Source organism: Eubalaena glacialis, chromosome 10, assembly GCF_028564815.1.
Source record: "Eubalaena glacialis isolate mEubGla1 chromosome 10, mEubGla1.1.hap2.+ XY, whole genome shotgun sequence".
Taxonomy (NCBI): Eukaryota; Metazoa; Chordata; class Mammalia; order Artiodactyla; family Balaenidae; genus Eubalaena; species Eubalaena glacialis.
The window spans coordinates 63,752,504-63,777,323 of NC_083725.1; the positions used below are offsets into that span (position 1 = coordinate 63,752,504).

At 49.0% G+C, this 24,820-nt stretch overlaps 1 long non-coding RNA gene across 2 annotated transcripts in view; it reads left to right on the top strand.

Annotated features, from left to right (window-relative positions):
- The first annotated feature begins 5,925 nt into the window (after positions 1-5,925).
- LOC133100027 (uncharacterized) overlaps positions 5,926-24,820 on the top strand; it is a 295,412-nt gene continuing 276,517 nt past the window's right edge. Inside the window, exon 1 of one of the 2 annotated variants that reach the window (XR_009702379.1) lies at positions 5,926-6,002. This is a non-coding gene — a long non-coding RNA (uncharacterized LOC133100027). Of the gene's footprint in view, positions 6,003-15,981; positions 16,096-24,820 lie in introns of those variants that run through there. The other variant, XR_009702380.1, reaches the window with a different exon arrangement.

The window sequence follows — 24,820 nt, forward strand, 5'->3', positions numbered from 1 at the left end:
ACCCTTTGCTCCATCCTGGGCACAGTGCTTAATACATGCTAGCTATTTTGTTATTAGCATTTGTTTTTTCACTCAGGGAAGGAATATTTACTAAGAACCTCGAAGTGCCAAATACTCTGTTGCAGTGGGGGCGGGGAGAGAGAGACAAGAACCAACCATTTCACTAAAAGAGAAAATTTCTGTGAATCCAAGCAGAGGCTTTCCCCTTCCTTTCTAGCAGACACATTCAAAAGTCATCGTTTACCCCTACATACCAGCTTTTAATTTCTATCATACAGAAAGACAGCTCTCTGCACAAACTGTCAGAGAATAACACCTAGCCTCACCTCTTGGTTTTTTTTTTTTTAAAAACTTTGGGTATGTATGTATGTATGTATGTATGTATGTATGTATGTGTATGTATGTATGTATGTATTTATTTATTTATTTATTTATTTATTTATGGCTGTGTTGGATCTTCGTTTCTGTGCGAGGGCTTTCTCTAGTTGCGGCGGTGCGCGGGCCTCTCACTATCGCGGCCTCTTTTGTTGCGGAGCACAGGCTCCAGACGCGCAGGCTCTGTAATTGCGGCTCACGGGCTTAGTTGCTCCGTGGCATGTAGGATCTTCCCAGACCAAGGCTTGAACCCGTATGCCCTGCATTGGCAGGCAGATTCTCAACCACTGCGCCACCAGGGAAGCCCCCACCTCTTGGTTTTTAAAAATGGGGTCGTGCTGGGAAAGGCACTGGCCTGGGAATTCTGAGAACTGGGTTCCCATTCTGATTCTACTGAGCCGGAACCACATAAGCCTCAGTTTATTCACCCTCCCTCCCAAGTCATCTTGAGGTTGTGATGAGGTAACAAACCTTGGACGCCCCAGAGCCACACAGAAGGCTTTCCAAGAACGTCCCTGTTCTTTCTTTAGTTTTAGCCACTGCTCTGCCTCTCTGGGTCCCTGTTCTTCCCTTGTAAACTTCAAATAACAGGATCCCAGCCAGGATGGATGCAAGGCTTGAGTGAATCAACAGATGTGGAGGGCCTTTCAAAAGGTGAAAGGGCTGTTCTGTGGAAGGTGTTATTATTACTGGGTTGGGGAACCTAGCCACGTAGTAAATATTTCCATGAGATGAAAAATCACAGATGCTGAGGGAACCTAACCAGGGTGCCATTTACAGCAACCTTTCCAAAGAATAAGAGCATCCTCCGGTCTGCACTTTTCTCTCTAATTGTGAACACTTGATGGTGCTTATCAGCGGGTATCCAAATCCTATGCAGCCAGCTTGCGTATTTGATGCAGTATCAGACAACAGGCACGAAGCATTGCCCCTTGCCCCTACCTGCCTCCTTACTTGAAACACCTGCTTTATGAAACAATTCTACAGTAACTGCTGGACTATGAAAAGAAGTGTTTTTGCAAATAAATACATTTCCTAATTAAAACTTGCCCTTTAAAGACGCACATTTTCTTGGCCCCATTATAGGGTTTCTTCTCCTTGTAACATATCACAGAATCAGTAAGGGCAATGCAAACATCTTTAATATATACAGTTTCAACAGCTCTAATAACATATCTGCCTGCCTAAAACACCTTCTCCCCCTCTTCAGCCCAGCTGATAATTTCCCCTGATTTGTTAAATGCTCTCTTATTTCACTCTCAAAGATAAAGCTTAAAGGCAGTTAGTCTACAGGAGGAGTGGGAAGGGTGGATTGAAAAGGGATAAAGTGGAAGAGGGGGGTCACAGCCGTTTTCCATTTTGTTAATGATGGATTTTTATTTTTTGTTATGAAAATAATGAATGTTCATTGTGGGAAAGTTAGAAAGTTTCAAAAAAGCATGAAGAAGAAAATATATTACTCATAACCCTATCACCCAGAGGCAACCATTGTTAATACTTGCCATGATTTTTTTTCAGATTTTTCTCCATGATGATTTTTATGTAGTTAACAGTTTTGAAGTCTGCCTCTTAGAACATGTGCATGCTAACCTTGGCATTTTCCCATGGCATAAAAAACTCTGCAAAAGAGAAAAACTTTAGAGTGGCTGCATAATATTTCAACAAGGCTGTCCCCAATTTACTTATCCTAGTTGATCATTTAGGCTGTTTCCATTTTTTCCCTTTATTACAAATAATGTGCTACTACGATATCTAATCTACTGTGGTTTTTTTTTTTTTTTTTCTGGGTAATACATGGGACTGGCCATTTGGAGAGTGTTAGGTTGAATTTTACAGCAGTGTAAAATGCTCTATGGAACAGGGGAGCTGTACAGGAGAATCTCAAGCTAGCTGTAGAGTTAGATTACAACATGGTAACAACTGACCTTACTTTTCTTTCTAAAACCTCCACTTCCTCCTGAATTTCTCTGGACGCCGAAGTGACTAGAGCCACCCTCCATCCAGGTACCCAAGCTTGAGAATTAGGTGTCACTTTGGATTTCTCCTTGCTCACCCCATCCAACCAGGCACCAAAATCTGTTCGTTTTACATCCTCCATTTCTCTCAAATGTCTCCTCCCCTCTCCAGCCTCACTGCAATTGCCTTAGTCTACTTAAATGACCTAAATGAGCATCTCTGGTCTTCCCAAGCTACTCCCTTTAACTCATTTCTCCACTGTGCTGTTAAGATCACCTTTTCCAAATACACTTAAGATCACTTGCCTCCTCTAACTAAGAGCCTTTAATAACTAACTCCTTGCTCCCCACACACCCAGCACCTGAGCTTTCAGGATGCGTGAGATCCTCAGCTTCCTTGAGGCCCCTTCAAGAACCAACCCTACCTACTGCTCTAGACTCTACCCCAGGCACTCCCTTCACAGGCCGACTCCATGGCCTTAGTGAGTGTCTCATGCTTTTGTCCAGGTCCTTGTACTATTACCTTTACTTAAAAATCACCTCCCCTCCCTTCATGATCTAGCAAACTTTCTTGCCTTCAAAACTCAGCTTGAATGCCACCTCCTACAGGAAGTCTTCCTTTACCCACAATGATTTGGTTGGGCATCCTTCTGTGCTCACACTCTGCCCATTTCTTAGGCAGAAACCCACCACACTGTGCCTCTCCTTGAAGGTGGGGATTGGGCTTTGTTCATCTTTTTAACCACTAAATACTTCAGTCAGGTATTTCCTTAAAAAAAAGGATAGTCTCCTACATAACCACAGTAATTATCAAAACCAGGAAATTAACATTGATACAAACTGTTATCTAATCTACAGACCTTATTTTAATTTTACCAGCTGTCCCATTAATGTCCCAATCTAGGACCACATGTTGCATTTATCGTCATGACAACTAAACTGGTCCTTTAATCTGGAACTGTCTAGAGTCTTTGTCTTTTAAGACTTTGGTATTTTTGAAGAGTACATGACAGTTATTTCCCTGAATGGTCCTCAGTTTGCGTTTGTCTGATGTATCTTCACGATTCGACTCAGGTTATTCATTTTTGGCAGGAATACCACAGAAGAGATGTGATGTCCCTCTCAGTGCATCACATCAGGAGGCATATGATGTCTATCTGCCATATTCCTAATGATGCTGACTTAGTAATTACTTGATTGAGGTGGAGTTGGCCAGGTTTTTCAACTGTAAAGTTAATGTTTTCCCCTTTGAAGTTAATCAAAGATACTTTGAGACTATGCAAAATATCTTGTTTCTCATGATACTTTCATCCACTACTTTTATCATTTGGGCCTCTGCTTTCTCATTGGTCAAATGAGGTGCACAGAATGAAGAGTGAATTCCAAAATTTTCACTCTCAAGGATCCCTTTATTCTACCCCCTACTGCTCCATGGACCTCATATTTTGAAAGATTTTTGTCCACCAAACAAGTGGCATTTCTCAAGGTATATGTGACTCGTTTTCCTATTACACCTTTGTCACACATGTCTACTGCACTGTACACTCACAAAGGCAGGGCCCATTTGCCTCAGTACTGGATGCCCAGAGCCAGTCAGAGTGCCAGCCACAGAGTAAGTGGTCAACAGATTTTTGTCAGAGGACTGAATCTGACTGCCAACCCCAGCTTATCCCCAGCATTTGATGTCTGCGGTGAGGACACAAAGTTGATAAATGTTATCCAAAGGCAGAGACTCGACATTTCAGTTAGTCTCAGAGGCTTTGTCACTGGTCAGTGTTCAGTGGTCATGAACATTTAAAAAATAGATTGAACAGAGTGTGTGGAAATCTCTCACCCACTCCTCCCCTCATCCCTGACTTTCTGGGAAGCCTCAGTTAGATGTTGAAAGGGGGTTCCAGCTCCCCAAGTTTATACTGTAATCTCTGATGCCTCTGTAATCAGTGGATGGCAACTGGCTAGACAGTATCCTGACCACACAATCCAGATTTTAAAATATCCTCGACCTTGTTTCACATTTTTATGACATTAGCATTGTCACACTTCCTCCTTCATTAAGCGCTGGAGATCATGGAGATATAATGTAGCAGAAGATCATGAAGGGAGTTTTAAAAAGGGATGGGAGGGAAGGAAACTAACATTAATGGAGTATCTCCTGTATGTCCAGAGCTTTCTTTCCTTTGTTCTCTCTTTTAATCCTCACCATAACTATCCGTTTTACAGATGAGAAGACTGAGGCTGGATAAAGAGTAATGGCCTGCACGAGGTCATACAGCTAGCATGCAGCAGGGCTGGGGTGGGAATTTCTTCCCTAAGCCCCAGCAAGTTGCCACTGCACCAAGCTGCCTCTCCCATCATATAAAAATGCCCTTCTCTTGGATTGTGCTGGCGATCACGATCCAGACAGGCGAAGGACAGAAACCTCTTGGACCACATTCACTGCAGTTATTTTTTAAATGATTGTTATCGCGACTCAGTAGCTGTTACCATGGTTCTGGGGAAGTTGTCCGAAGAAGGAGGGCCTTTCTTTGGGCGTCTTGCGTGCCTGAGGAAGGAACTCTAGTTCTCAGCTTTTTATTACCTCTGGCTGTGCTGAAGCAGCAAGGGCGAGAGAGACGTCCCTGCAAAAGTGTTGCGGGCGTGAAATAACAACAGGGAGTCGGCTGGGAGCGGGGCCACGCGCCCCAGAGAGACCCAGGGACAGGCGATGGGGGGAAGGAAAGGAGACCAGAAAACACTGCAGAGAGACGGGGGAGAAGGCAAAGCGGGAGGAAAGAGAACAAAGGGCAAGAGGAGAGGAAGTCGAGAAAAGTTGGGACAAGGGAGGAGAAAGTTTGAGAAAGGGGGCGAGAGAGCAAGCGAGGACGGTGTAAGAAAAGAGGAGACCGAGAAAGTGAACTGAGAGAACTCGGAGAATTCGAGAACGAAAAGGAAATAGGAAGGAGAGAAGACGGAGAAAGAAGCGGAGAGAAAAGAGGGAAGGGGAGAGGGGAAGGCGTCAGAGAGGACAGAGAGACTGGGCTGGCCGAGAGGCGGGTGAGTGGCCCCGGGAGGACGCGCATCACCTGCGTGGCGCCCCCCGGTGCCGTGGTGCGGTCCTGCTCCCTTCGTCTGTGAGCCGCGGCTCGCCCAGCCTCCTAGGATTGGCTCCAGCCTCCCATTCATGTAACCTGCGTGTGCGTGTGCGTGTGTGAGTGTGTGTGGTGTGTCTCTCGCTCGCCCTCTCCGTCTGTGTGTAGAGAGCGAGGGTTGGGGACGGAGGCAGGCAGGCGAGCAGGCAGGGAGGGGAAGAAGAGGAGGGAAGCTATTAAACACACACACACTCACACACGCGCGCGCACACACCCGCCCCAACCCCCCAGAAGCCTCGGGATTGCAGCTGTTTCATGTGGGGCAGCAGTGCTGGCAGGGACGCCGGCCGGGAGCGGCCGGGAGCGGGAGCCAGGAGTGCGCGCGCGGCTGGAGACTTGCTGGGGCTCCGCTCCCTGCGGGAGCTATTGTTGGTCTCGCTGGAGCTGAGCGCAGAGCCGGGACCTGCTCCTTCCTGGGCGCCCTGCTCGGGCACGCGGAGCCGAGGAGCCTCGCCGCCGAGAGCGAGAGGAGCCACCGGCGCTGCGCCTTGCCTCTCTGCCGCCCTCCTCCCCGCTTCCCCGGCGGTGGCAGCCTGCAGCCACGGTAAGGCGGCGCGATCCGTTCTACGGAAAAGCGCCTTTGGGGACCGCGGCGGCGCCTCGCCCGCTCTCAATACTCTCTGCGCTCGCTAGCTGGGGCAGGGTCGGAGCAGCTCGCGAGGATGTCCAGGGCTCCGGGAGAGGCTCGCCCGCTCCCCCGGCCCGCACCGGGGGAGGCAGGGAGGACGGCAGGGGCGCGGGTTGCCGGTGAGGCGAGTCGGTCTGGAGCCCCGAGCCTCTGCCGCGCAGCCCCCGGAGCTTGCCGCGGACTGGAGCCTGGGAGCCAGGGCTAGGGGAGAGCAGGGAGGTGGGCGCGGGCCGAGGTTCGTCGGCCTCGCCCGGATCCCCTTCCCCACCCTGGCCCCAGCGCCCGCAGCCGCTCTGCAGACCCGCCCGCCCCAGGGCCCCGGCGGGCGCTGGAGGAGCCCGCGAGGCGGCGCCGGGCTCCGGGGCTGCAGCCTGCCTTGCGGGGCGAGCGCCGGCTGCGGCGGCCCCGCACGCGCTGCGGTTGGAGGGAAGAACCGGGAGACGCGACCCCAGCCTCGCGCCCTCTGCAGCCGGCGCGGCGCTCCTGTCTCCCAGCCTGCCGCGGTGTCCACCTTCCCCTCGGAGCGAGTTGAGGTTGCAGCCGCCGGGTGGACACTCGGAACGCTCCCGTGTGTGTGTGTGTGTGTTTGTGTGTGTGTGTGTGTGAGAGAGAGAGAGAAAGAGACAGAGACTGCTCGTACCCCAGCTTCGGGGAAATGTGCTCTGTAATGAAATGTGATCACCGAGCTCCTCAGTCATTTTCCTCGTGATTTAAAAATGCAGTCTTTATATTGGAGGAGCAGACGGGAAGGTGGTCTCGAGGAGAGTGTGTGTGTGTGTATGTGTGTGTGTGTGTGTACACGCAACCAGGGAATCACAGTCAACTACTCGGGCGAGGGGAGGTTCAACTGGTGAGTCCTCGTTAGCTGGGCAGTAGGGTGGGCTTTGCTGGCCGCTGCCCTCCCTTCTCTGCCCTGCCTACGCCTAGGCGAGGTTGGAAAGTACTGGAAATTCAACTGCGTGGTCTCTAACTTTGGAAACTGGCTCCCCTTTCAGGGCGAGACGTTAAAGTGGTTTGTGCACCCTGGTCCATGTGGACGAGGGTATTATTACTCAGTTGGCTTACGGATCCCTCTTCAGAATCGCGGCAATCCCCCGCCCGGTCCCTTACCCCCTCCTACCACCAGCCCTGGCGAGGTTTGTAGAGATGCAGCTATCTGTAAGCCACCAATGCGGCGAAAGCGGCGCGGAGAGACAGCCTGGGTTTTGCCGGGTCCTGCTTGCAGTCTTGGTATTTGACTAGACCACGAGATCGCTGCGCTACTTTTGGAAGGCGGCTGCGGGGCACACTCGGGATTCGAGCGCCGGGCTGAAAGGGTGCCCATGTGCTGAGCTGTGCGGCCGCGCACGCCGGGAGATGTGCCAAATGGCATCGCGGGCAATTACATAAACTGCCTCAGTGATTACCGGGAACCGTGATGCGAGCCCCCTGTTCGCGAAAGACAAGCCCGAAAGTTTGCCTGCTTGAGGAATGTAAGTACCGGTGCGCTCCTATCCCGGGACCAGACAAGAGAGCCGCCTCGCTTCACGGCGCCCACTCCTGCGACGGGCGTTGGGTGCCGATGCTGCTGTCCCCAAAGGACCGGCGACCGAGGCAGGGACTGGGAAAAGGATCTGGGATTGATCAGAGAGAAAAAGCCGGTCAGAACTCAGGATCCATTGAGTTTACAGGGCCCAAGCCTCCCCTTGGGGGTGTTGGGAGGCCTTCCAGGGAATGCTGTATTAGGAAACTGGCTTTGTGTCCTGGGGAACCCCAAAGGCCCTTTTCTCTGCTTCTCCGAGCGCCTCCTCCCCATCTGCCACACGCAGTTCCCTTCATGTTTAGAAACCTGCCCGCGATGCCTGGTCCCCGCCCCGCCCCCCCCCCCCCGGAGATGCCAAGCATCCCAGCAATGCAGGCCCACTCTGGCGCGGGGTTCGGAGGGAGAGTGCTGGCCTCTGCCAGAGTCCGCCATCAGGTACCTATTCCTGGTTTCCTGGGTTAGGCCGGCTTTGATGGGATGGGGACGGGTGCCGAGTATGGCTTCCGTCCCCCTCGCTTCTCTGCTACGCGGACAGCAATTTGCTTCTGTTGTGTTTATTCTCCACATCTCGCTGCTGCCCTTTGCCGCCTGCAGCACGTTGATGGTCTTTGATAGAGAAACCATAGTAGTAGAGTGTTTTTAAATCTTATTTTTCGCCCATAGCGGGATAAGCAACCCCAGACCTGGCAGTGCCCTGCAGATCGCTGAAGTCAGGGGCACAGTACCCCTGAGCTCCCTCCTCCCGCAGGCGGGGGGTGGGGGCGTGCACGGGTGGGGAATTTTTGTTTTTGCCACATTCCATCTTCCGGAAACCTCGCATCCCCTCCCCCCCGCCCCCCGCCGAAATCTCGGGTCTGTCTGAGTGTGTTCCGCGCTGTAAAATAAATCCTCCCTCCCGCAGACCTGTGGGGCCGTTCGGATTTCCTGCCACTGCCAGGATCCTTAACAATGCGATTGCAAAGCTCGTGCTCGGCTGGGAAAAATCCCCAGGTGCCGGCCGGCCTCGTCTTGACCTTGCTGAAGGCGCCTTTAACCCGGCTGCCTGCAGGGGTCCGGGAAGGAGGAGGGCGCCCTGGAGGGGCTGGGTTCGCTCCCGGGGCAGGGCGGGAATCGGGTCGCGGCGGGGCGGCCGCGGGGAGGGTATGGGGCTCCGCAGCAACCTGTTTCCCTGCGCTCAGGGGCGGCGCACTCCCGCCCCTCGCCTCGGCGCCGGCCCCGCGCTACCCTCCTCCCCGCCGCCCTCTGGCAGCCTCCGGGGGTCCACGGTGGGCTGCGCGGGTCGAGGCCCAGTCGCGCTCCCCCCGGCGTCTGCCCGTGGTCCCCGGCTGGAGGCTCCTTAGCGAGCAGAGCCGCAGTCCGCGCGAGCTGGGCCGCTGGGTGGGCGGGGCCGGGGCGGGAAACCCGAGCCGAGACCGCCGCGTTCCAGGCCAAGTTCCAGCCCGCGGCGCGGCGCGGAGTGCCGGCGGCGCGTCCCTCCCCTCTCCTCGCCCGGCCCTCCACCCTCACCACCCCCGGCGCGCTCCCGGCGCCCTGCCGCTCAGCTTTGCCGGGAGCTCTCTTCGCCAAAGTTACAAGAGATGTTTTCACAGGTGGTGGCAGTGGAAGCGCGCGCGCGCCTGTGTTTGCGCGCGCGCTTGGGAGGGGAGGTGCGCGGCGAGGCCACTCATCTGGCAAAAAAGAGATTCCTCTCTTTGTAGGCGTTGGAAGGGCGCGTTGAGAAACAATGTGTTTTCTCTGGTGACGGTGAGGATGGGAAGTCCTTTCACCTGGTGGAATTGGACCAGCGGAGCTGATTTCCTGAGGTGAACGTGTGTCTCCTCTCGGCCCTGCTTTGCGAATGTTTGGAGATTTGGACGTCCCCACGTTCTTCAGGACTTAGGATGGAGACGTTCATATAGTTTTAGGGGACTGATTCAGGGAAGGTTTTGTTCCTACCACGTGTCTTTGAGTGGGGGCAGGGTGCAGGTTGGTGTGTGAGTTCGCCATCTTCTGTGGTGGGGAAGTTGTCAGGGATGGAGAGGTTCAGTTTTCGAGAGAGGTCTCTTGGATTCGTCTGTCAGCATCCTCGTATCAAGGCCTCTCTTTTGGGGCGGAAGGGGGGTGGAATGGGGGCAGTAGGCCAATGAATCATCCTGATGGACTGTGGGGGGAACAGGATCAGCCTTGCTCAGTGCGGGGGCCCAGGGGGCAGAATCAAGGCTCAGCCCTAAAAAGAATCGTCAGAAGACAGTTCTAGAAGCGAATGGAACGATCTGGAATATGAGGTAGCGAACTCTGTAGAAACGAGTGTTGCAGTAGAAGGCTGGGTTTTGTAGGAGTGGGTGATTTGGATCTCCAAAGGCTCTCTTCCAATAGATCTGACTCTAGGTAGTAGAATCTCCTCACCCCTCTCTGGTTTTGTGGCAGTAAATTGATAGGATGTGACTTTAACCCCTTAATTTTCTGGATGGGAGTCATGACTCTGCGGCCTTAGGCAAATTACCTTTGGAACTTCAGTTCTCTTGCTTGTAAAATGGGAAGATATTGTCTGGTTTACAACACTATAAGGATTAAGGTCCATAAAACCTCTGACACACTGCAGGCCATTCACAGATGGTCATTCCCTCCCACCTCCTTCATCCCTTTGGAACATTGTGCATTTGAGGGTGGGGAATGGGCAGGGAACTCAACAGCCCCAGAAGAACCAGCAATATTGCATCCACAGTCTATTTAAAAACAGCTCAAATGCTTGAAACCAAAATATCTTATCTTTTCTTAGAAAAGTCATTTCCAGTTTTGTTAGAATTTCTCCCTCATTGAGTCCTTTTTTTCTGACAGAATTACATGGTTGTGCAGGTTGGCGTGTTGCGTAACCTGATATTTCCAGATCAAAAATTACGAATATGGGAAAGAAGGTGATTAAGAATCTAAGATGCTGTTGGGCAACACAAGCAAGGGACTCAGTTTGAGATGCCTGCTCACACTCTTTAAATGTCACAGAGGTTGAAGGAAAATGAAACCTACTAAGCACACAGTACAGTCCTCCCCTGGGTACTTAGCTGCCGGTATAGTTCTAATGAACAGCTGCTCTACCTGGACCCCAGCCCTCCTGCTGTTCCTGTCCCAATACATTCTCCCACATCCAGAAATGTAAAACATAAAACATAAGAACAATGGGATTTCAATCACCTCCTTGCAGGTTTGATTCCAAGAGCCTAGCAGGGTAAATCAACGTCAATTTCAGGGCCAATTTTTTTTTTTACCTGCCTTCTTACATGGTCTATCAGCCTGGCTTATTGTAACTGAAAGCTAAATCGCTCCATCTTTACTTTGGGCTGACAGACTGCTATGGGGGCCACTTTGAAAGTAACATGCCCCAGTTCCCAGGGAACCAAGCATGCGTGGATCCCTGAATTTATAGTTTTCCATAAGGAAGGCTTCTAATGAAACTGTAAATGTAGAGGCTTAGTCCTCTGTAGGTTATATATTTTTACTTTGTCACAGTTTTTTTCCTAACTTTTATTGTCTTTATTCTAATTGCCAAAACAATATATGTTCACTGTAGCAAAGTAAGACAATATAGAGAAAAGCAAAAAGAAAATGTTTCACCACATTTTGGGTTGTACCTTGTGACTTCTCTTTATGACTGTAGAAAAAAGTGAGATCATAGTTACAATATTTTGAATGCTTAATTTCCTTTAATGATAAATCTTTCCATGTTATATCTTTCCCCCCATGACAACATTTTTTAAAAAAATTTATTTTTATTTATTTTTGGCTGCATTGGGTCTTCGTTGCTGCACGCAGGCTTTCTCTAGTTGCAGCGAGCGGGGACTACTCTTCATTGCGGTTGCGGGCTTTTCATGGCGGTGGCTTCCTCTTGTTGCAGAGCATGGGCTCTCGGCGCACAGGCTCGGTAGTTGTGGCACGTGGGCTCAGTAGTCGTGACTCGCGGGCTTAGTTGCTCCGCAGCATGTGGGATCTTCCCGGACCAGGGCTTGAACCTATGTCCCCTGCATTGGCAAGCGGATTCTTAACCACTGCGCCACCAGGGAAGCCCTATGGGAACATTTTTAATGGCTACATAGAACCCCAATGTTTTAATATGGCATAATTTAGTTGAACAGTACCCAAATTTTGACTTTTCGTTTATTTTTAGTTTTTTTTGTTATTATCACAAAGCTGCAGTAATTATTCTTGTACACACTGTGTAATTTTAGTATTTCCTTAAGATAAATCCCTAGAAAGTGGGATTGTAGGGTCAGAGGCATATGCCATGGTGAGACTTCTGTCACACATGAGAAGCAGTAGGGTCCACTGTGATTTCTACTTCATTTTTTTAACCAGACTATGGCAGCTTACTTTGCAATCCCTCTTGGGAGCTTAGGTAGTAGAGGAAGGTAGGGGTGATAAACAAACCTCAAGCAGGGGATTTGCATAACTTTGAGCTGTTCTGCTAAACTGATAGGCAAATCTTTTTTCCAAGAACATTTTTCTTCGAATGAGTCTTCACTCTCTGTAGCCCTTCAGCCAGTAATGGAGTTGAAATATGTAAATATGTGTCTCTGTATTGTAGGTGGGGCTGGCTCCCTGGTGAATGACAAACAGTTCCTCAGAGAAGTGAGTGTGTCTTTGCATTTGGATTCCCACCACCTGCCCCCCTCCCCCCCGCCTTTTTTTTTTTTTTTTGGTTCAGAGGCTTAGTAAGGAAACCACCCCACAGTAAGCTTATCCGCCCTCCTAACCCCACCCTACCCTGCACAGCATTTATTGGGAAAATCAGCCTAAATGTCTCACTTCATGATCCCTGGGCACAATAAAAAAAAAACTGCCTACATGCTGTTTCCAAAGTGGTAGTAATTGGGCGCTACTCTTGTCCCATCCTTGCCTGGGCCAGTTCAATCTGAGGGTGCGTTTGTCAGCCTTCCTCTTTCACGTGTCAGATTTCTGTGACCCAGAAAAGATTTGTTCCCTGTGGTTAGATGACTCGTCATCTGACAAAGGATTCTGTGCAGCCAGTGGGGGAAGTCCTGTCCTTCCATTACCAAGGTGTCCCCAGGCTCAGCAGGAGACATCAGGAGTTCCTTTAGATAGGATGGAGAGGTCACCTCAGCATTGTTTGATGGTGTGGTCACCATAAAGGAAACCCACTTTGCTGGTCACAGACTCTGAATTCTGACAAGTGTTTAGATGCTGCCTTGATACTGATTCCACTCCAGTTTCACTAGGGAAGGTGAGAGAATATTTTTGTCCTTTGTCACATTCCAAACATCAAATCGGGGCTTTTCTTTCATTTGGAAAACAAAAAGGAAGCAAGACATCAATGTAGCAGGATCTCAAGAGCAGGTGTTCCGTGTCCCCTCGTCCCTGTCCCCTGAGTCCTGCATTTGCTTTGCTGATGGATGGTAGCCCTGTGGCCTGGGCCCATGGTGGGGAAAGGGTATCAGATGCAATTGATTAATCATTATAATTGTCAAGAACCCTAGGTTTTAAGGATGTTTGTCTCATAAAGACCCCATTTTCTCGCTGTGGAATGATTGTTGATTTCTAAAAGTCTGGTCTTTGAACTCTTTGAAAGTCAAACCAAAGAGTTGGAGCTAATACTTAGGGCTCCGGTGAAACACTTGCCCATTCCCGGAATCAGTTTCCCTCTCTAGAAAATTAGGTTGGGAGAGGAGAGTAGATTTGATGTTTTATAAGGTAGTGCTTCTCAAACTTTAATATGAACACACCTTACCCAAGAATCTTGTTACAATGCAGGTTCTAATTCAGTAGGTCCAGAGTAGGTCTGAAGATTCTTGGGGCCCAAGAATCTGCATTTCTGACAAGCTCCCAGGGGATGCTTTGCTGCTGGTCCGTAGTCCAGCTTGGAGTAGCAAGGTTTCAAGCTGCTTCCTACTCTGACATTATTACAGAAAGTAATAATAGTGACCTCCAGATGTCAGGGGGAACGGTCTTATATTTATAGTTTGGTGTTGTAAAAGGATGTGTCCGTTCTTGCCTTTGGGGCTTTGAGAATTGGCATCTTCATTTCCCCAGGCAGGGTGGGGAGGGACATGGTCAATCCTCTCATCCTGTGGTTGTCCAGGAAGTGGAAGAATGGGGCAGCAGCAAAACAAACGGAGTGCCTTCTGTGTGTCAGGTAGCTGCTGTTGTTATGGCCGTGTTCTGAATGGGGAAACAAGCTGAGAAAGTCAAGCCATCCGCCCAGGGGCACACACCAAGGCCCAGCATTTGATCATACGCTTCTTGGCCCGCAAACCTTATTTTTCTTAGCATGGCAACTTTGTAACTTTCTAGAATGCCACATAATTAAAACTGAGTGCTTAGCAAAGTGTTTCCCTTTAGAGGTGCTTTTACTGGGCCTATGTAAGAGTGGATCAAGACATTTAAAAATTCGCATCATTATCAAGCAAGCAATTAAAGTGCTTAAGAGCTTAAAAGCAATTTGTTCAAGTTGGTTAAATATCCGCCCTCCCCAATCTTGTTTGTATTATTAATTTATTCATCAAACTGTGACATCAAAACCATTGTGAAGGTAAATTTCAGTATCTTCCGATTGGTGGAATCTTTCAAATAAAAGCACTTTGCATTGATGAGAGCCACAGTGGAAGGATCTGGTTCAGGATGAGTCAGAGAAACCAGCCTTTTACTAAATAAACCCAGCCCTGCTTTGGCCTCTGGATGAGTATTGGTCGTTGAAACGTTTTATTAATGTGCAGTTATTCTGAGAACCAGTCAGCAGTGCAGCTCTTTGCAAACATTAATTAGCTGATCTTCACATCACCCCCACATGGCAGATAAATAGCATTAACCCTGCATCTGAGAGAACAAATGGACACACAGCGATAAGGGTAGAAGAAGCAAACTCTTGCCTTTCATTCAGGAAGGATGATAGAGGTAGGTGAAATTAGGGGACTCCATGAGTTTGTCACTTAATAAATACTCGGTGGTACACTAGGTAACTCCAGATCTGTGCTGTGCAAGGTGGTGGTCACTAGTCACAATTTAAGTTAAATTTAATTAAAATTAAATCACATTAATAATACATTTCCTCAGTTGCACTAGCCAGATTTCAAGTGCTCAAGAGAGGATAGTGGCTGCCATATCAGACAGCCCAGATACAGATCATTTCCATCATCGCAGAAAGTTCTTTTGGACATTGTTGGTCTAGAAGCTTGGGATAATCAAAGGCTAAGGCAAAGGTCCTTGCCCTTCTGGAACTCTCATGTAAAATACCCTAAAAGGATACCTGATATTTGACAGCCATTATATAACGCAAGCTGTGGCTGGGTCCTTCTGGGTGGTGGGTAGGGACCCAACCCGTTGGAGCTCAGACTTCAGTTCAAATCCCTGTTCATCCACGTACTGGTTCTATGACTAGACGTAGGTTATTTAAACTCTCTGTGCCTCTTTGCAGATTCATGCTACTATTTTTCACTTATTAGCCAAGATTATTTGAAAGACAATGTTAGATTCTGCAGAAGGGGCTGGGAGACAGGTATTCTCCTTTGCTGCTGGTGGAAAGCAAATTAACATACCCTTTTAGGAAAGCAATTTGGCAATAACTGTCAGTAGTCCTAGAAACACTTATTCCCATTATTCCAGTATTCCAATTCTAGGAATCTCGCCAAAGAAAATAATCAGAGATGGACAGAAAAGATGTAAGAATAAAAATGTTCATTGTAGTGTTATTTATAATGATGAAAAAAGAAGAAAAACAATTGGATTGGACAAGTAAAATATGGCAGAGCCAAGCAGTGGGATATTATACAAAGATTAAATGTTGTTTCTGACATGTTTTTTGTGGCATGGGAAAATGCCACAATAAAATTTATGTTTAGAAAAATACTGAACGCTCTACTATTAAATCCCAAATATATTTTTCAAAGCAGGCATTTGTTGAAACAGGGCTAAAAAGAAATAGACAAAGTATTAAAGGTTGTAACCTGTGAATTAATAGAATTTTTGATGATTTTGAGAGAATCATTTTAGCTTTTTCCTCTAAATTTTGTGTTTTATTTTTATTTTGTTTTACTTTTTTAAGTGAACTAACCTATAAAGTTTGGCAACTGCGTGCCCCCCTGGGGCCCTGTGCTCTCCCCTGTGCTGTGCGGTCAGGGACTCCCAGCTGTTCCTAATCTGCCCTTTCTAGCAGTTTGGAATTTCTGGCTTATCCTGTCTAGTGTTTGTCTACCGTCAAGGCCTGGACGTGCTTCCTAGCATCCAACCTGAATTGCTCCTTACAGGCCCTGAAGTCAGTTTCTACGGTGAGCCCTCTGAGGTGATTACGACTAAGCAGTCTGGAGTATTGGGGAGAACATCAGCTTTGGAGCCCGAAAGAACTGGGTCAGACCCTGACCCTCACCTCCTGGCTGTGTGACCTTGGGCAACCCTTCTGGGCTTCAGAGTCCTCATCTGTACAATCGGGAAAGCAGCAGAGCCCATCTCATATCACACGGCTGTGAGGATTAAGTGTTCATTCCGGAGAACACCTGGCACACACAGGTAAGTAATGACGCAGGTGACTTTGGGGCCGGGTGTGCGGTGCCATTGAGAACGTTAGCCACTTTGTCCCCCAGGATGCTTGCTCTCTGGAGGTTGGCAGGATGCCTACTTTCCTGATAAGGAGTGTGGCATCTGGTGGTTGCCAAGACTTGTCCCTGTCACGTGGGTTTGGGTTTGCAGAGCTGGGACTCAGCCGATGCCTGGCTGTTGCTGAGTCATGTGCCTTCTCTGGTCCAGGCTGGCAAGCTCTGTTGCTGCCTGGGCCGTTTTCCTTTGTTTATTGGTTTCCCTGGGATGCACTTCATCCTAATCCGGTGTAAACCCCTCAACATTTCCCAGCCGTGCACTCGTCCTTCTCAAGGAATAAATAAAGTGGACATTCCTTTTATGCAGGTTGAATGATTATAGCAAAAAGATGCCTAACTAAAAAGCAGTCCTGATAGAGTGACAGAGGCAGGGATGCTCGGCCTAGAAGCACTTTCCAGGAAGTATCCAGGACGCTGTGGTCCAGCTCACTTTTTTTTTTTTTTTTAATTTTTATTTATTTATTTATTTTTGACTGTGTTGGGTCTTCCTTTCTGTGCGAGGGCTTTCTCTAGTTGCGGCGAGCGGGGGCCACTCTTCATCGCGGTGCGCGGGCCTCTTGTTATCGCGGCCTCTCTTGTTGCGGAGCACAGGCTCCAGACGCGCAGGCTCAGTAATTGTGACTCACGGGCCTAGTTGCTCCGCGGCATGTGGGATCTTCCCAGACCAGGGCTCGAACCCATGTCCCCTGCATTGGCAGGCGGATTCTCAACCACTGCGCCACCAGGGAAGCCCCCAGCTCACTTTTTGCCCTCTTGAAAGGTCTCCTCCCACACTTCCCCTCTTGGTAGCTTGAAAGAGACCCCAGATTTGTGGATGGCCCCGCTGCCAATCCTGATACTTTATTTCTGTGGGACCTCGGCAAGTTACTTAATGTCTACACGCCTTAGTTTACTTATACATAAATTGGGAATAATAATGATTATTGGGTAAGGATGTTGAGAGGATTATCATGAAAGAATGTGGCAGTTTTGTGAGTCCTTCTCATTGTTGAATGAGCATCGTTATTTCCAGAGCCTTCCAAGTAACTTCTTGAGGGTCACCAGAGTCATGAGTTCTTTTTCCTCCACTATGGGTGGTTCTCCCCGGTACTTCAGTTAAGTACTTTTTAAAGCCATGTAAGACAGTAGTCAGTGCCAATGGATTTTGGGTTGAGTTCGCTGTTCGTCTCCTGGTAGCTGTATGAATTCAAGTAAGTTACTTCTCAGAGCTTTCAACATTCTTTTTTTCATTTATAAAATGGAAACTAGAAGTCTCTACCTCAAAGGGTTGGTGTGGGATTGGTGAAGCCTGTATAGTGCCTCACAGGCAGCGTCTTCTGTGTGAATGGTAGCTCTTGGCATTGCTATTTTTCTTTCCTGTTATCTCCTCGCCCACTCACCTCCTGGTCCTCTGATTCTTCCTTCCAGAGCCTTGACTGAACTGTCATCATAGTTCAGCAGTGGACATAGGTGTGCATGTGTGTGGGGGGCAGTCTGGGTGCTTGGGAGGGTTCAAGGAACCCTATTCAGGTTTTTGCAGGTCAGACTCCGAGAGGACCTCTGGCATCCCTGCCTTCTGAAAATGGAGGTGCCTGTAGAAATGGAAAAACCATCCTGGTTCTGATTCCAGCTCTGTCCCTTTGCCACGCTGCACCAGCTTGGTCAGAATCATTCTCTACCTGCTTCTCTGAGCTGCCGTCAGGTGCTAGATTTTGAGTTCCAGCACAGCACCCTGCACAGTGGATCCCAGCCTTGGCTGTACCTTAGCATCACCTGGGGACTCTTATCAGTGACCAGCACCCCAGCCCCACCTCCGAGTGCCCTATAACGGCTCTGGCTGGGACCCAGGCATCAGAGCTCTGCAAAGCTCCCCAGGTGATGCCAAGGTGTAGCCGAGACTGAGAAATGGTGCAGAGTGTAGAGCCTCGTGACATGTTTGTTTCCTCCCTTCTTCAAAGAAGTGTAAAGTGATCCTGTGTTGAGGAATTTATGTATGAGGCAGGTGACCTAATTTATTTGAGCCGTGGGACTACGGATATAGCAATCAAGGCTTCTTTCCCACCCCTTCCCCGGGCCTTCTGGCAAACTGGGGCATCTGCAAGGGTTAGAAAAGTAGCCTTGTCTCCCAGCCTATCCTCTTGTTCCAACACAGTTAAGTTCTGAGTGCTAGAAAAGGCCTAGCCCTCGCCTGGAGATGTTGTGATACTGCTTTGACCTGGTTTTGCTCCTTTTATGTTCGTTTCTGGGCAGAGTCGCTATTAACTATTCCTGCACAGCTCTCCACCCAGCCAGCGGGACCTCAGGATTCCCTGGGTAGAAAAGGGAATGCCTGACCTGTGTCCACTTCCTATAAAAGGCTAATGAGATGGAAGTAGCTTTTCAGGGTTGGTGCCAGCATCCTGATATGGCCCAAAGGCTTGGAGACTCTGCGCTTCTGGATGGTTTGGGTGATTTTTACATCTTTTAGGTAATTAATATTTGCTTGAGAAATCCTCCTACTTGAGATCATCTCAAACCACACCCCACCCCCGTACCCCAAGCTGGGAAAACATGCTGTGTTCTGGAGAGGGCCTTTGAAACTTAACATGCATGGGCACTGCCTGGGGACTCTTCCAAGCATGGCTTCTGATTCAGTCAGCGGGAGCGTGGGCCTGAGACTCTGCATTTCTAATAAGCTCCCAGGAGATGCTGATGCTGTTTGTTCAAGGCCCACAGGTTCTAAAACCTTGATCTTCCTTCCTGCTCCTGCTCCCTCCTCCTTCTCCTCTCCCCAAGTTCAGGACGACCATGCGTGGAGTATCAGAGTGAGTGGAGTCCATCAGATTTGTGCATCTCTTTGTCGGTATTGTGGTGGCCTCAGTCGTGGCAGCTGCAGGGGGACACTAGACATAGTAAACGGTGGTCATTTTCATAGTGTCACAGAAAGATTCCAGTTCCACGTACTACATGGTCCTCTTCAGGCTCCTTTCATGTCCTCAAACTAATGAAACCTCATGACACATTGTGGAATAGGTAGTTATTTTTATTGCTAGGATAAATATTACTTTGAAAATTTTATAACATTTATCATGTTTTTATTTAATGTGATTTTTTTCTGATTACACCAGTAGTACCTGTAAACAACAGAAAATTTAAAAAACCTAAGATAACCCAGAGAACAAATGAAAATGACCCATAATCCTGCCATGTGGAGGTAGCTCCTCCCAGCATTTTGGTTTTCTCTCCAGTATTGAGTCTACATATAATCCTACTCCCCCCCTCCCCCAAACCCCCTCCCCCGCCATTTGGAGCAGATTGTACATATTGTTTTGCAACCTTAATATATCATATTTCCCCATGCCATTAAACTGTCTCTCCAAAATGACTTTAAATAGCGACGTAGTAGTCCGTCATAAGGTTATGTCATTATTTGTTTAACCAATTTCCTGTTGCTGTTTTCAGTTTTCTACCACTGTCAATAATGCTGAGATCAACATTTTAATGGGCTTGTCTGTTTATTTCCTTCAGCCCAATTTCTTTACTTGAAATTGCTGGGTCAAAGATTATGCAGCTTTTTTTTTTTAAGGCTTTTGATATGTGATGCTAAATGGTCCTGGGGAAGGATTGAGCCCAGTTTAAGTTCCCTCTTGTTTGCTAAGAGTTAGATCAAGGAAGTTATCATTGCTCACATTTTATGTGGGGAGCTGTCACTCACCAGCAGTGCCAGGGTATCACTGGAGACACCCAGAGCAGACGTGCCCCGCTGGCGCCCCAGCTCCTGGCCAGTGTGTGTGGAATGGCATCCGTGCTCAGTGCGATGGTCATTGGGCTGTCAGGGTGACCGGGACCGCATTTTGCTTCCTGGATCTGTGAAGATGTCTGTATTTTTGAGGGAAGAGGGAAAGGGAGAAGAAAGCTACTAACACAGTGTCTCCCAAACTTTAGGCTCATAATCAAAATATATCCAGAGCCTGACCATTCCCACCACCTGCACTTTTGCCACCCTGGTCGGAGCCCCATCTTCTCGTATCTGGAGGACTGCATAGCTTCCCTCACTGGGCTCCTGCTTCTGTACTCACCCCCTTGCACTTCATTCTCAACACAGCAGCTAGAGTGATCCCATTAAGACGTGAATCAGAACAGGTCACCCCTCTGTTCAAAACTCTGTAACGGCTCCCCGTTGGCCCTGGAGTAAAGGTCATAGTCCTTACACGACCTACAAAGAGGTCCTCCATGCCAAGTCTCCCCTGCATCTCTGACCCCACCTCCTGCTCTGCTGGAACACTTCAGGCCCACTCGCGCCTCAAGGCAATGACTTCTGCCTGGAGTGTTCTTCCCCTGGACATCTGCATGGCCAGCTGCCCACCTCCAAGTCTTTGCTCCTCCATCACCTTCTCCTCAAGGCCCACCCTGACAATCCTGTTGCATTGGTGAACCCCCTTCCCTGCCCCTAGTGTTCCAGACCCCTCCTACCCTGCTGTATATTTTCTTCTTTCCATGGTGTTAAATACTATGTGTTACGATTTTAACAAGATCACTCTGGCTGCTGTGTTAAGAATAATCTGAGGGCAGGACTGGGGGTCCAGTTCAAGGGCAGAACATGCTATATAATTTACTTCTTTGTTATGCATATGGGCTGTGGACATAAATAAAGACCGCCCAGCTGAGAGCAAGCAGAGGCTCTTTATTCAGAGCTCCCTGTAACAAGGGAATCGGCCACCATCATGAGCCTCCGGTGAGACTCAAAGGCAGGCAGGGAAGTGGGGAAGGTTGACAGTGAAAAAAGGGGAAGGCTTGAGGGCTGCTTTGATTGGAGGCTGTTGGCCTGAGGAAGCTGGGGGCGGGCCGTCTTCTGTGTTTGGTTTGGGAAGCATATTTGTCTTTTCTCATTGGTCCCGAGGTGGATGGGGAGGAAAAATTAGGAAAGCTGGCAGGTTACTGACCAAGTCCTGACCATGGGGGGCTGGTTCCCACAGAGCTTGGGGGATCAGATTTCTGTTTTCCTGTATGTCTGGCTGTTTTCCATTTGTCTGTTTAGCCTCTCAGGACTATGGTGCGTCTCCACGAGGCAGCCATCTTTGTGTTTTGTTCACTGAGGTAACCCCAGTGCCTAGAGAGCGTCTGCCACTCTCAAGAAGAGCGTCTCAGTCTTTGCTGAATTCTGTGCTGCGTTTGGCCTACATGACCTCTTGAGTCCCCGCAATCCTCAAGCTGAGGTCTTGTTTGCCCCATTTTCCAGAGGAGGAAAGGGGGCTCACAGAGGTTTGACCTCTTACCCAGGGTCACCCCCGCCCCGCCACCAGTGAGTCAGGGAGCCAGGGTTCCTGCCCAGATCTACCTGACTGTAAAGGAGACGTCCGTCTGCAGGAGCTGTTCTGTAGTTAGTCCACGGGAAGTGGAGGGGTGGGGAGCTCGTCCACTCTCCACTGTGGCAGGAGCAAGATACACACCATCTTCAGATGTCTCTGAATTTTCAGCTAAAACTTTTAATAGAAGATGTGCAGCCTCTCCCGACACCTGCCTGCACTGATGACTGGTGCCTTGTAGCTAAAATTAATTAAGGTTCCTAGAAAGAGAATTTCCCTTCATAACCTACCCCTGAAGGTGGAAATAGGCTGGAAATTCATTCTACACCAGAGTTTGGGTGATTGTCTCAGGCACCAAACAAGTTTCTAAGGCCCCCACCTTTGGGCCGGGGTGTGTGTGTGTGTGTGTGTGTGTGTGTGTGTGGGTGGCGGGGATGGGTGGGTGGAATGCCTATCATTTACAGCACATTCTTGGAACTTTTCAAGTTAAAGTGTTGCCATGGTAACTCTCATGGTTGTCATTTCTTGATTTGGTGTTGTCACTCATCTCAGTTTCCCATCCCTTAATAATCGTGAAATTCAAGTTACTTGTTCAGAAGTGGACCCCAGAGGCAGGCAGGCAGGCAGAGGCCAGAGAGAGGATGTGACATGGGGAAGGCCAGCAGATGTCACAGGGCTCACAGCAGAGGGGGTACCAGGTCCAGCTAAGATAGGCCATTTGATCCCTACTATGTGCTGAGCACCCCCCCTACTGTGTGCTGAACATTGCAGCTCTGCCAGGCTGACTTGCGATGCTCCGTTACCAACTCTGTGAGCAGTGGAGCCAGGATTTGAGTCTGGATCTTTCTGGCTCCACGTCTGTGTTCTTCTACTTCACCATTCCAGCAGTCAGGAAAACCTGACCAGGACTCTGGGGCTGGTTTCTTAGGAGCTAACCAGCAATCTTTCCCCAAGGGCTCCAGAGACCAAGGTAGGCCAGAGCTGGGTGGAGAGCTGGCTTCAGTTCAGCATCAGGGAGAACATCCTACCAAGTATTGCACTGCCTGTGAAGGGAGTGAGCTCCCCATCATGGGAGGAGTGCAAGCAGGGGCTGTCAGAGTGTGGAGGAGAAGCTTCCTGCAGGCTGTGGGAAGCTGGACTCACTGTCCTCTTTAAAGATTCAGTTACAGAACGGCTGGCTCCCTTTGGTGAGGCTGCTCATCTGGATCCTTGGCACGGTTGTGGAGTATCCTGACTAATCAGTCCATTAAAGCTTGCTGAGTCAGCTGTAACCTGCCGTAGGTGTCATTCAGGACAGAAGGGCAGGGGAATCCACTCAGACCTAAAGGTTCTTACGATAGCCTAAGAGTATTATCAGACGTGGTGAGTTGGAGAGTCAGGCCGACCTTGTTTAAATCCTGGCTGAGCCATCGCTGGCCCACGTGTTCTCCGCTTTGGCACCATTGACTGGATGATTCTTTGTAGTGGGGGAGTGGTCCCTGGTTGAGATCCACTGCGCTAGTTTGTATGACCTTTGGCAGATTCAGTAACCTCTTAGTCTTAGTTCCTTCATCTTTAGTATGGAGTAACAGGACCTGCTTTCAGGAGGAAACGGAGTAACGCTAATCAGGCCTCCAGCACAGCCTGGCACCAAGGAGACACATCTGAGAAAGAACTCTCATACCCAGGTTGTCTGGGGGAGGCAAAACAAGATTCCAACAGAAAGAAGTGTTTGGGGTCAGACTTGAAGGGTGAGAATATGTTTTTCAAAAGGACAAGAAATATTGCGATCATATGCCTCCTCCTCCCTCTGTCCTCCGGGGCTTCCTCTCACTTGCTGATCACTACCCTTTTCTCTCCTGCAAAGTCGGCCAAAGAGACTCTCTGAGACCCTTGGCTCATGGAAGCAGTAGGTTTGATTCTGGCCTCCCATTTAACCCTCCCTCAACCCCCGCCCCGTGCCTACTGTTCCTGGCGTGAGCATAGATTTCCCCCAAACCTGGAGCAGGCCAAGAACAGGCCCTTTTCCCTGTCTTGTTAAGTATGAATTGGAAATTGTTTCCATGTAGCTCCCCTGCCAAAAAAAATGCCCTGAGTAAGCGTTCAGATCTGGCCTGGAGGCAACAGGAGCTACAAAGGCAGCTGAATATTTCATGAAGACCTTTTCATACCACATGCTCTGCTCTTATGGAGGGGGTGGGGGAGAGAGCAAGCTTGGGAGTCAGGTTATCTCAGTCTGAGCCCTCACTCTTTGGTGGAACTTTGGGGGAAGTCCCTTAACTTCCCTGAATCTCAGTTTCCTCACCTGTGAAATGTACAGGCTTTCAACTAATTAGGGATTTGTTGTGAGGGCTGTCAGAGGCAATATAGGTAAAGTATCTGGCAGGGTGCCTGGCACAGAGTAGGTGCTTAGTAAACATTAACTTTCCAGCTGGATTCTTCCTGTTCTCTTCCCAGAATATGTGCCTTTGGGAACAGCATAGTCCTTCTGGGTGACACAGGCCCGTGGCGTGGGACTCCTAGAGGGATTAGGCTCAGGGCAGCCTACCACCCAGCTCCTTTGCATCTGAGCTTTGGGATCAGGCCCAGCATCCTTGGAGAGCACACAGAAGGCAAGATGTAGAGAATTCTTGCTGCTCCAATAGCCGAGCATACTGTCAATTCCAAACTAAGCCAGCCTATCCGAAGGCTGGTTTAAAATAAAGAGGTGACAAGCAAGTGCCTTCACTGGTCTTTGTTCAAAGATGAGTAATTAGAAGAGCAAAATAGAAACCTGATGAGGCTTTCCTGCCCCAGGCCCCGGCCCCAGCCTCAGGCCAGACCCTAGCCTCTCCTGTTGCTCCCAGGGAGGCAAGGTTGCTGTAATGAAAACAAGAGGATTGTGGTGTTTTGTAACTATTTTTATACCTACATCAGACTTGATGTTAATGCCTCTGAATAATTTATCATTTTTCTTTCTCAGCTGGCCTCTCCAGCAAGTTTCTCTCTCAGGGCGGAGGGAGTTGTTATACAGGAAACAATGGAGTCAGACAAACACAGACTCCAAGGCTTCTGCTTTCCTAGGGCTGGATGACATTATGAGGTATCCTATTATGAAGCAGGAGCCTCATTAAATTTACGTGGCAGGTATTCTTGTCTCCATTTTACAGATAGACAGTGGAGGCTCAGAGAGGTTAAGTAACTTACCTAAGACCACACAGCAGGAAGTGAGGGAGTCAGGATTCAAATTCAGGTCTTTCTGATTCTAGAGTTGGCTACTTCTATTAAGATGGGCTCCTTTCTCTGCTGTCCTTTACCGTGTGTGTGTGTGTGTGTGTGTGTGTGTGTGTGTGTGTGTGTGTGTATGCGTAGACTAATGCTACCTGTTAGCTTCCAGGGCATCTCATCAAATCACCC